Source organism: Eurosta solidaginis, chromosome 1, assembly GCF_040869045.1.
Source record: "Eurosta solidaginis isolate ZX-2024a chromosome 1, ASM4086904v1, whole genome shotgun sequence".
NCBI classification, from domain to species: domain Eukaryota; kingdom Metazoa; phylum Arthropoda; class Insecta; order Diptera; family Tephritidae; genus Eurosta; species Eurosta solidaginis.
In genome coordinates, this window is record NC_090319.1 from 190,225,897 (window position 1) to 190,238,831 (window position 12,935).

The window sequence follows — 12,935 nt, forward strand, 5'->3', positions numbered from 1 at the left end:
GACGCCAGTTAGTTCAACGAAGAGGCGACTGGCGCGCCTTGTTGAACTGCCCTAATAGTTAAGTGATAATTTGGACTGAGTAGGCAATTGAAAAGTAAAGTCTCGACAAACAAAAATCACTCTACAAATCGCTCATCATTGCTGTCCTGATGTATGGCTCGGAATCATGGACCGTGTCGAGAGAATTTGAGAATGCTCTTGGAGTGTTCGAGAGAAAAGTTTTACGGAAGACTTATGGTCCCGTTCGTGATGCCGACGGCGAATATCCAAGGAGGTATAATGATGAGCTGTTTGATGTTTACGCAGATATTCAACTTAGTGTAGCGACCAATAGGCTTCGCCGGCAGGGTCATGTTATGCGAACGAACGAAGACGCTACGGCCATGAAAGTATTCAAGTCGACATCGCAGTTTGGAAGCAAAACAAGGGGGAGACCTTCTCTGAGTTAAAAGAGGCAGGTGCAGGAAGACTTGAAATCCCTAGGTGCTCCCAATCGGCGTCAGCTATCGCGAAATAGGGATAGCGTGACTTGTAACAAAAAGAACAAAATTGCTTGGACGGCCAAGCGCCAATTAAAGAATGATGGCACTTTTAACGTTTTTATTTTTGTTCATCTCAATGCCGGATTAAATAAACCAGTTTGAAAATATTTACATTGTAACGAATTTAGGGAAATTCCGCTTATTTGAAACCTTCTGTTACGTTCGAATTGCTAAACTGGTGAATAAATCACTCCAATATCCTGTATTGCAAAATGGTCTTTTTTATACTACTTTGGGACTAGCACAATTATATTTCACAACCATACTTCACTTCGCAACTGATAGCGTGTTTAAATCAAACTGATTCGTTATTACTCAGCTTGCGCTGCTTTTATACTCTCGGTTTCTTCGTTCACCCATTTCTCCTTAGGTCTAGTAATTTCGCGAACAGTTGTAGCGCATGCGTGGTTAGTTACCAGTTATATACGTGTATATCTGTAGTCCACGCCTCTCCCATAGCCATATGCGTGTTTATGTGTGAGTAACTACATCGGCTGGTGACTACATATTTGTGTGTGTGAGTTATCTCTTCGTCGCCTTCTACATAAGAGCGGCTGCTTTATTGTTGTTGTGCATTTATTTAGTAGCAGCTTAGTGATGCTAATATTTCTCACAATATTTATTTATATTCGATATATCGACTTCGGCATGTCAAGCCGAAGTGAAGTGTTTCTGCCAAAAGAAGCTTCTCAGCAAACCGAACAAAGCTTTCAGTTTGCAAACAAAATATTGAACATAAATAAGTTTAGGTATTATTAAATTGGTTTCTTTAATTTGGCCTTGAGGTCAATAAAATAAGAAATGTTATCTGCAAAAACCAGAATCTCATTTTTATTTAATTTTGATGTTTTTTGTTTATTTTATATCGACTTCGGCATGTAACGTGGAGAAAAATTGGTTTAGCAAACAATCCAAGCCAAAGGAAGGTTCTCATCAAAAGTGAAAAAAGTTTTCTCACTTCAGATTGCATACAAAATATTGAACATAAATAAATGTAGGAAATAGAAACTGAATTACTTTGTATAACTTTTACTTTGTTATGTGGTTAAATATTGAAAAGATTTTAAGTAAGCTGATATAAGATTGTTAGAAAATTTATGAATGTAACAGATTTTTTGCAGTTCAATTCAGAATACCGAAATAGAAATTTCTAATTTAATTTATAATTATTTAATAAATTGTTAAAAACTGTTTAACTAAAAATAAATTTAAAACATTAAAACTTAAAACATGTCCTAAATCCTTGAACCTACATAAATTTGGACATTATCAAATTGATTTCTTTAATTTGGCTTTGAGCTTAATGAAATACAAACGTTATCTACAAAACAAAGGAAAATCGTTTTTATTTTAAGTTTTTTTTTGCGTTTATGAGTTTCATTAACTCCCTTACGGAAGACATGAATTCCAATGTTATCGAATTTTCTCCTGAAAATGGAAAATTTGAGATATATTGCAAATTCCTACACACCCTAATACATACTTACCTTTACCGAAATATACAAAGTCAAAAGAAATACTAATACCTACCGATTACATACTTACCTAAAAAATGCTTATCTTTGCTTTACATACTTATTAAATTGAAAAAATTGCATACTTAGATCTACATATAAACTAAATACTCTCCTGGAAATGCTAATAATGTTAACAGCATAACAATATAATATGTCACCTATAACCTTAAATTACTTACTTAATTGGCGATAAAGCGTTTAAACGGTTATGACATACAAAAAGGTGCGCCAGTTGCTTCTGCGCTCTGTTAACTGGCACCAATTGGTCACACCAAGGGAAATTAAATCGTTTTCCACCTGGCCCTTCCAGCGGAGTGGGGGCCGCCATCTTTCTCTGCGTCCATAGGCGAGCTCCGATAAAAATACCTGCTTAGCCGGAGCGTCATCTTTCATTCGCATAACATGACCTAGCCAGCGCAGCCGCTGCGTTTTAATTCGCTGGACTATGTGGATGTCTGCGTATAGCTCGTACGGCTCATCATTAAATCTTCTTCGGTACTCGCCATCGCCAATGCGTAGAGGTCCATAAATCTTTCGAAGAACTTTTCTCTCGAACACTCCCAAAGTCGCTTCATCTGATGTTGTCAGTCCATGCTTCTGCACCATATAGCAGGACGGGTACCATAAGGTTTAAAGCATGATGTGTGTTTGGCGAGAGAGGAGTTTACTTCTCAGTCAGCTACCTAGTCCAAAGTAGCAATTATTAGAGAGAGTGTGGCAAGCAGCAGTAGCGTGGTTGGCAAGGCGCAAATGTTCTGTCTCTGTCCTCGATGAAAGCTAATACTTCGTTTTGTCCTCATGCACCATCAAAACCAACTTCTCTGCTTCGTTTTTTCCAGTTTGGAGTAAGAAGAACTTGATGATATCAATGTCATCAGCATAAGCCAGTAATTGTCGTTTTTATAGATAATGTTACAGAGAGGAACAATTTTGTAGCTAGAATAATTCTCTCTGAGACCTCGTTAAGTTTCGAACGGCTCGGAGAGGTCCTTCCCAATTCTGACTGAGTTGCTGGTGTTGCTCAATGTCATTTCGCACAGCCGTATATATTAGCGGATAAACCACATTCAGACATAGCCAGCTCCTTTTCGTGCTGCCGAAGGCTGCTTTAAAGTCCATGAAGAAGTGATGTGTGTAAATTCTTTTTACGCGGGTTTTTCAGGACTTGGCGCATTGTGAATAAACAATACCTTTGACGATACCTTATATGCGGTATTAAGAAGGCTGATTCCGCGATAGTTGGCGCAGTTTGGAGGATCTCCTTTCTTGTGGACTGGAAAAAGGACACTAAGATCCCAACCGTCGGGTATGCACTCGTCAACCATATTTTGTAAAACAGCTAATGCATATGCCTTATCCTCGCTGGCGTATTTGAATAGCTGCGCAGACAATCTATCAGCGCCCGCGGTCTTCTTGTTTTTTAATCTGGTTATTCCATTCTGACTTCGTCGTTCCCGGGTGGGGGACATTAATTCAATTACCATCGATTGCGGCATCGGGTTCATCATCCCTGTGTAGCACATCACTGTCTCCATTTAGGAGAGCAGAAAAGTGTTCCTTTAATAATCTGCACATCGGCTACAAGCTCGCCATTTTTTTTCATACAGTACGGGAGTTTTCCCCCTGCTTAAAGCCTTCCGTATGTCGACGAATTTTTTGGTAAAATTCGACTCGCTTTCCTTTTCAACACTCTTCTTTTTGCGCTCGCTTTTAACTTAGCCCTGTAGGCAGCGTCTTTCCTTTTGGTTGCAACACGGCATTCTTCTTCGTATTAGTTATTTTTCCGTGGCCGCAGCGCTCGTATGTGTGTTCGAAACGTTTTTGAAAATCGTCTTCATCGTCTGTCCCCTCTTTCGGTGTATGGGCGCAGGTAAATGATAATTAATTATTTTTTGATTTTATTCGGATAACGGCGAGAAGTTCATCCACAGAAGTGAACGTCAGTTCTTTTCGACAGGGTCTTCCTCCCATCACAAATCTGACGCCGAAACTGCGCTTATTTGTATGGCCACTCCAGTAGATATCACACATTTTAGTCTTCTTCCTTCCTAGCATTTCTTGGATAGCGGTGATAGGATTTTGCTTTGATGAGGACATCAACCAACCGGGCGTCTGCAAAAATCGCCATTAGGGCACGGACATTCCAGGTGCATGTCCTTAAATTATTATCCTATAAGTGTTTGCCATATTTGGCATCAGTTAAGGGTTGTCTTCTTATACGAGGTTTTTCATCGGACTTTGGTTTCACGCCGCCACGTCAGTCGAAAAATTATTGAAATCCTTAGAGACCAATTGCAAAGCGAGTAGTACGAAATATGAATGTTGGAGATTTCGAGTTCAATACTCAGCTCCCGAGAAGCCAGCTGATGAAGAAGTAAAATTCAGAAACATGACCTAGCAACCATCGCCGTTTGTAAACTTTGTAATGTTTTTCTAAGATCTATAACGTAAATTTTTTTTATACACATACAAGTAAAGATCGTTGCAACAAACCACATTTCATACTTATATTTAAAATAATAATATACATTGTTATAAGTTTAAGAAGAAGAAAACTATAATAAATTTTAACTTAAAGTTTTTACACATGTAAAACCAAAAGTGACAAATGTAACTTTATTCATTGTCCTTTCGGTGCAAAGAACTCCACTTTAGGAAGGAGTGAAAAGGAAAAATCTAATAATTAAACGTTAACATTATAAAACAAAAATTTGGCGAGTGAATTAAAAAAAAACGATAAAAGAGGACATGCATATATAAAATAATAATAAACATATATATAAGTTTAAAAAGAAAAAAAAAATAATAAATTTTAACTTGAAGTTTTTACACGTGTAAAACCAAAAGTGACAAAGGTAACTTTATTCATAGTCCTTTCGGTGCCAAGAAAGAATTAAATTTATTTGAGAATGAAGCGGAAAAAAATCTAAAAATTAAATCAATTAATCTCCGAAAACAAAACGTGAACACTATAAAAAAATTGGTAACTGAATTATAAAACAAACAAAAAAAGAAATAAGAGCACATAAATACATATACAAGCGTAAACAAATTAGAGTTGTGCCAAGTTGGAAAAGACGTAAGACAAATTTTATAATTGAGAAAAAAAGATATAGAAAAAGTTATATAATTGCGAAAAATGAGTAAGCAGTGAAGGAAAAAACACTATGGACACATTCAGCCTATATGTCTTAATTGATCTAACAGTTCAACCTAAGGAAAAAACACGTGATAAAAATTTATAATTTTAAAATATATTAAAATTTTCCACTAAAAACAGAGTATTGCTGGAATAACGGCTGAGAAAAAAGAAATGTAAAACAAAAAAAAATTTTTGAAAATAAGAAAAGGAATGAACAATATTTAAGTATATACAAAAAAAGTAAAAAAAATAATTTATTTAATGATTTGGGAAAAATTTAAACAACGTGACATCAGGGCGAACAAGGCGGCAGCTGTTTCGATTATACCCTGTAAATCTCTTCAAAGCCTCTTCTCCCGGGAGTGGGATTTGAGCTCGCACTCCTACGATGGTTGAAGTGTTACAAACGCATTCAGCCACGTCATGCCTTAGTTGTTGTAAACCTTATCCCAATTGCCTTCTTTGCATATTTGTCTTTATTCACAGTCCATACTTCGTATGGCATCAAGTGGTAAAGTTATGCGTTAGTAAGGCGGTTTCAAAGAAACTTGGTGTTGTTGCTTTTTGTTCTATTTATAGAACTACAACGAATTAACCAATGTTGTCTATTTGTTGAAGTTTTAAGCGGGAATTATCCTTATTGCTTTAAATGTATGAAAGCATTTATTTGAAGCAATTTTTCATTTTATAATTTATTTAATGATTTGGGAAAAATCTCGCCTTGTCCGTCCTGATGTCACGTTGTTTTAAAAGCAATAAGGATAATCCCCACTTAAAATTCAAAATATATATCATACATATATAAAAACCATGAAAAGAAAGAGTTAAAAATTAGTTAAAATTAATAATTAATAAATATAGCCACCAAGAAACTTCAAGAACCTAAAAGGAAGGGAATTTGAATAGCATAAGTTAAAAACTGTGCCAAACTGTACCCAATAAGTGTCTACAAAAAAAAAAGAGAAAGAAAAGTTGCATAAGCCAACGTGATAAGAGTACGAGAAAAACTATCAGGCACTCTTTAAAAAATTAAAACAACCAGCAAAATGCAGCAAACTCAGCGAAGGAGATCCAGGGAACGGCATATCACAAACACAGCTACAATAAAATAATTAAAAAAAAATGTATAAGTTAAACGGTTTTATTGAAAACAATACTTACATGAAGTAATAATAATACTAAAACTAGGAAATAATTAGGTAGGTCCCAGGTACTAGTCATCACACTTCTCATCAATCTAGGGCGTTGATCAGACAATTAAATAAAAGCGTTGGGCGCGTGAAATTTCTAAAAATGTGAGGCGTAGCATAACTTTATTAAGGTTTAGTTGGCCTTATATATAACTATCAATAGAAATTTGACGCGTCCAACGCTTTTATTTAATTGTCTGATCAACGCTTTAGATTGATGAGGAGCATGATGACTAGTACCTAGGACCTACCTAATTATTTTCTAGCTTTTAGTATTATTATTACTTCATGTAAGTATTGTTTTCAATACAACCGTTTAACTAAATTTTTTTTTTGAATTACTTTATTATCAAGTTTTTAGTCTTTATTTAATTGCTTATTATTTCTCATTATATTTAGTTCATTTAGTGACTCATTATTACAGGGACTCTCCTAACAATTTGTGACAATATAAGTCCTCAATACATAATCATTCCAAAGACTTTACTCGACTCTGCGCCAGGTATGATTGTCCCTCCTCGAACTCCAAAATATTTGATGTCACTTCTACCGGACTGTATGTAATATTTTTTCCAAATATGAGACAAATCGGACATCATAGGTCGCTTTCTATTCATGTATGCATTATGTGTTCCAAATATGGACCAAATCGGACAACAAATACGACTCTTGAATATCTCGATCCTTGCGCCACCTTGCGGCGATTTTTTTCATAGGTCGCTTTCTATACTTGTATGTATTATGTGTTCCAAATATGAGCCAAATCGGACGCCAATACGATTTTTTTGAATATCTCGATCCTTGCGCCACCTAGCGGCGATTTTTTTTCATAGATCGCTTTCTATTCTTGTATGTATTAGCCATCATCCCGTCACAAAGAACCTGAGTCAGATAAATAATTTTGCAAGTAAATGCAACAACAATGATTTGAGCCATCCAGATAGAATTCTGGTTCAATTTGTGAGGCAGATAATTTTTTAATTTCTTATCTTTAGTTTGGCAACGCTGCCTTCAATAAACCTACTTTTTTCAAAAATAGATGGCGCTACTTGGCCTTAGCCAGGGCCGTAGAGAGAAAATCCGGGCCCCTATAAAAATCCACTAATACATTTGAGTAATTTGAATTAATGACGTGTCTTTCATGAATCATTATTGATGGATTACATCAAAAAAAAAAAAACTTTGCGACATCAACTAAATGATTTTTGGACTAAGAGCTGAAAATAAAATTAACACAGAATATTTACTATTTATACCATTTTATTCTAACTTAGAAATAAAATTCTCTTTTAACAGCCAAATATTGTTTCAAAAAATCTTTTCTAGTTATTTGGTAACATTTTAACAATTTAATGATGAATATAAATTTTAATTATTCAATATAGAAAGTTCGGATATCAAAGATTGGCTTTTCTTGCTTTTTTCGCTGCAAAATTTTTTATAATAAAATAAAAATTTAACTGTCTTGCCGAAAGGGATTCAACACAAAGCGTGGCAAGTCCTGAAACTCGCTCTTGAGATGAACATGAGCTATGAAAGTTTTTGATTCTTGAAAGAACGCTGAAGGAACGTTCTGAAATATCTACAGTGACAGGTATAGTGCAAAAGATAAGTAAAGCAACGCAAATGTTGCGGAAAATTGTGTACAGATTTTGAACATATGTATATGGCATTTAGCAATTCCAATGATGACAGACCTTTATCAAAATTGGCTTCGTAAATGTGTTTTAAGTGAATTACTTCGCATTCTAAGTTTGAGAAATGTCCAACTTGTATTTGTCGACAAATTTTGCTGCGCTTGCCCGAACCGTAGTTTCATCCATGTCTTCAAATTGCCACAAAAAGGAAAAGTCTCGCTCAAATTACTCATAGCTGCAAATCGTTCAGTAATGCCAGTGATTACCGACTCAACAATCACCAGGAATGTATTGTTTTTAAAATCAGACTCTGAATCATCCGTAATCATCTCATCTAAATTATCTTCAGAACGTCTTTTGGGTTTTCTCTTTCGAATGTCCTGAAGCTTTGGTGAGATATTCAATTGAATAGCAATTGTTTTGCATTCGTTTAAAATTGTTTCCCATTGGTTCCTGATCAACTTCAAATCAGCTAATAAGACAAAAACAACAAAGCTCGGTACATTTTTTTTGAGGAATTTCCCATCGTTGTGGAGTGCTGCTGAAAATAGTAAAAGATTTTTGTACAACTCCGAAACAAGTAATTGCAGCCGTACAACATTCTGCAGCATCAACACCACATAAATTGAGACTGTGGGTTGCACAAGGCGAGTAATCAGCATTCGAGTTTTTGTCGAGAATGTGACGTAGTGCTCCGTTGTAAGCTCCTTTCATATTGGGGCCGTTATCGTACACTTGTGCACGACAATCTTCAATCAAATATGGCAAATTAGATCAGCGATTCTCTGACCAGTTTTTTGGTTACAATTCACGAAAGCCAAAAACAGTTCTTGAACTGCAACATTTGTTTCTTTCGAATTGAAATGGATTTAGCGCAAAATTAACGAAGTCAACGTTACTAGCATCAGACATAGCATCAACGATAATAAAAAAATACTTGGCTTTCTTTTCCCTCACGTGCTTTGCACAAATTTCTATTACTAGTTCTGAATGTCTGGGGAAAGATAGTGAACTTGTAAAGGTTTGTGCTGCTGTTGTGAAATCCTAATCTTCTCCAAATGATCTCTAAGTATCGGATCATATTGGCTTATGAGATCTTAGATGCCCAAAAAATGTCCATCGTTTCGTTCACCAAAATATATACTTTCGCCTTTGAAAGCTACGGCTCTTTCACCCAAAAATAAAATAGTGCCCAAAATTCCATATAAAATTTCTTTCCACTTTTGAGTTTCAGTGATTAGCTGGTCATTGATAAGTGTATCAATTGTAGCCTCCTTTTGAATTCGATTTTGTAATGATCGCCATTGAATATAACATTTAATGTGATCTTGAGTACTTTCGTGTGCTGGCAGTTTAGCGTATAGCTTCTTCCATACCAGGAATTCGAATATCCGCAGAACAAATTTTAGGTCGATTTAAAGTCTTGGTGCTTGATAGACGAAATGGTAGGCAATAAAAAGCATTGCTACTGGCACTCCACACTAACCAATCACGCTCCACTTTCTCTCCATTTGGCAAGATTCTGTTTAACAACGAGGTAGGAAATGCCTCATCATGACAATCACGTGGAAAAATAACAGAACACTTTTGATGTCTTCGACGAATTATTTCGTTGACTTCTTCAGATCGCAAAAACTCATTATTCACGCTACCGATATCGAAGTCGTTTAAATAGTCTGGACTTTGATATAGAGTTGGTGGTATTGTTGGAAGAATTTTTGAAGAACCTTCATCAGTGTCACCACGAAAACTTTACGATTTCGGATTCATGTAAACATACATTTTTGTTTGATGTTTTTATTGTCTCCTCACTGTTCGAAGCCCAGGCAAAAAATCATTATCAATATGGTTTGCTTTTGGAATTCGGCTTGAAATTTGCACATGGAACTATTAAAGACTCTCCTGAATTAAAAAAAATGTTTTAGTACCTACCTCTAAATCGCGGGCCCCTTGAGAAACCCCGGGCCCGAGGGGAATCCCCCCCCCCCTTCTCGTGGACCTAGCTTAGCCTTACGTCTTAAATGAAATACAACGGCGACATCTGCCTATCACAACTCATATTTACAAAAATATCACGATCTCTGCTTCTCAAGTCTCCCAATGATCCAGAGCATTCCTGTGAGGATTGAGCGTGATACGGAGCTACAAAACTCACTGGATATGGCTATTATGTGTTCTAAATATAAGCCAAATCAGACAACAAATACGATTTTTTTTAATATCTCGTTCCTTGCGCCACCTAGCGGCGATTTTTTTTCATAGGTCGCTTTCTATTCTTGTATGGATTAAAAAAAAATAAATGTAAGGCGCGATAACCTCCGAAGAGATTTTAGGCCGAGCTTCTCTTCCAATTTGCGTCGTGCTCCTCTTTATTTTCCCTACGAATTGGCCGGACGAGACCTACCTGTTTTATGCCGACTCCGAACGGCATCTGCAAGGCAGATAAGTTTTCACTGAGAGCTTTTCATGGCAGAAATACACTCGGAGCGCTTGGAAACACTGCCGTGGGGCGACCCCGCTTAGAACAACCTTATTTCTAAAATTTTGATGTTGCTTTGCCCGAGGTGTGAACCCAGGGCATACGGTGTGGTAGGCGGAGCACGTTACCATCACACCACGGTGGTCGCCATATGTATGTATTATGTGTTCCAAATATGAGCCAAATCGGACCACAAAACGATTTTTTTGAATATCTCGGTTCTTGCGCCACCTAGCGGAGTTTTTTCTTTCTTTTTTTTTGCATTGTAATCGGGTTCTGAACTATATTCCAAGTTTCAAGCTTGTATCTTATCGGGAAGTTACTTAAATTTCAATTACAAAATTCGTGCCAGCCAGCCAACCATTCAGCCATCCAACCAACCAGCCATCCAACCAGCCAGCCTGTCAAGTTAAGCTAAATAAAACCGTTTAAAAATATAAAATAAGTAGCAGTCATTGACTTCACGAAAAAAAATTCCATCATTTCGGTAGCAACTGTCGACTTGATCGGTGGTAGATGTGTATATACAGCCTATTTGTCCGAGGAGTCATCATCACACGTTTTTTTCATCCAAAGAAATGTATTGCAATGAAATTCAACACACTACTTCTTCTGACCGCGACTAGAACTCCTGTAAAAGATTAATATTTATGCAATTCGCAAGGTCTCCTCCTATTTGCCGTATGTGCTATGCTTTAATCAAGTTTTATATTGGAACTCATGGAAGCAACTCAATCTTAAAATTTTACATGAATACGACACTCTTGTAAATTGCCCAATTATTTCAATGCTTAACGGGATATCTCCGTCATATATAAATCCTGATATTTTAAATGATAAACTTTGAAAGGTTGACTTAAACACTGTATTTAACTGTCTTGAAAAATAGCGCGTGGCAACGAAAACCAGGGCCTCTCGGATCTTTTGAAAATCTTTGCGTCGACTTAAAAAACGGTTGAATATGTTGTGGTATTATTTATAACCATCTTTCCTTTTCAAAATAGAATTTCCTTAGACAATAATCATAAAATGGGTTGCCTACTTGCTCACTTTCTATATAAAAATGAGAAAAAACGCATGAAGACACATGGCAAATACGCAACATCAAAAACCGTAGCTCATTTTTTCAACGTTGAATAGCAAAATGTGAAAAAAAAATTTTAAATATAATTTTTTTTCACAATCCGTAGCTTATATTTGCTATTGCATCGTTTCCAATATCAAATGCACAAAACTCTGAACAGCCTTATTGTTCATAAAAATACATTTACACAGAAATTTCAGTTATTGATTAATGGAGTGAGAACTCTTTCGCTGTTTCTCGAAATGTTCTCATATCCAGCGCAAAGTTTAAACACTGAAAGATCCATAAAGCTACATGGTTATCACCCGTTCAAGAAATACGGCACAGGGTATAAAAAAAATTTAAAATGTTACAGAAAATTCGGCGAAAAATAGAAGGTTTCGAGCCCGGATCAAATTTCTGTCAGAACGAAAAGGGCAACCTGGTAACCAATGTTCAGAGAGTGCTCAGATTCTAGAGGGAAGTCGTCTACATCATCTTAAACGGAGGAAGCGTTGAAGCACCCAGCGAAGGTGATAATTCTCCGCCCGCTCATCACAATAATTGCCACTGGAGCATTCCACGGGTGGCACAGGACAAGTCGTACACATTATTTTCATTTTAAGACCTTAACTAATGAAAAACTAAAACTTGTTCAGACAAAGTATTTAGTGCATTAATATTGCGTAGGATATGTCTGAATGAAAATAGAAAGCTGCTCTGGATATATTTGTACATGTGTGTGGAAAATCGCAAAAGAGCATCCGTTTATACGGGACACCAGTTCGAAAGAAAATGTTTTTACTGGACACGTGGAAAATTCAGTTTTAAAACTTCGTTTTCCCCTTACACTATATAGCCTAGCGTGCTCCACCTACCAACCAAAAGCCCTAGGTTCAAGTCTTGGGCAAAGCAACATCAAAAATTTAGAAACAATTTTTTTCAATGAGAACAGGAGATCGGCCTAAACTCTCTTTGGAGGTATATCGCGGCCTATACTTTTATTCTAATATGTACATATTCCTGGTACAGGCTTCGTGTATTTTCAGAAATGACCATTCTGTATTTTTTCAGCTAATATTTTCAGTTGAACCGGCCGGTGAAAAAAAAAGATCTCATATAGACTGTATGTGTGCATAGTGTTACCAGAATTTTTTTGACGACCAAACGAAAGAACCTCAATCAGGTACCATGAATAAACAGGTAACAGAATAACTCCGTCCTCTTGGCTAATACTAGAAATTTTCTAGGACAAAGTTTAGTATAAGCGTATTGTGCTGAAGAGAATAATTCCTCGTTCATATTTGATATTATATTATATACATGTCGTAGTATGAACTTATTTTCCATGTGCACCGTCCCTAA

General features: G+C 36.3%; 1 protein-coding gene across 5 annotated transcripts in view; it reads left to right on the forward strand.

Annotated features, from left to right (window-relative positions):
* The window catches only part of tw (Protein O-mannosyl-transferase 2), a 2,413,568-nt gene that overhangs the window by 1,369,194 nt on the left and 1,031,439 nt on the right, over positions 1-12,935 (forward strand). The window lies entirely within an intron of this gene.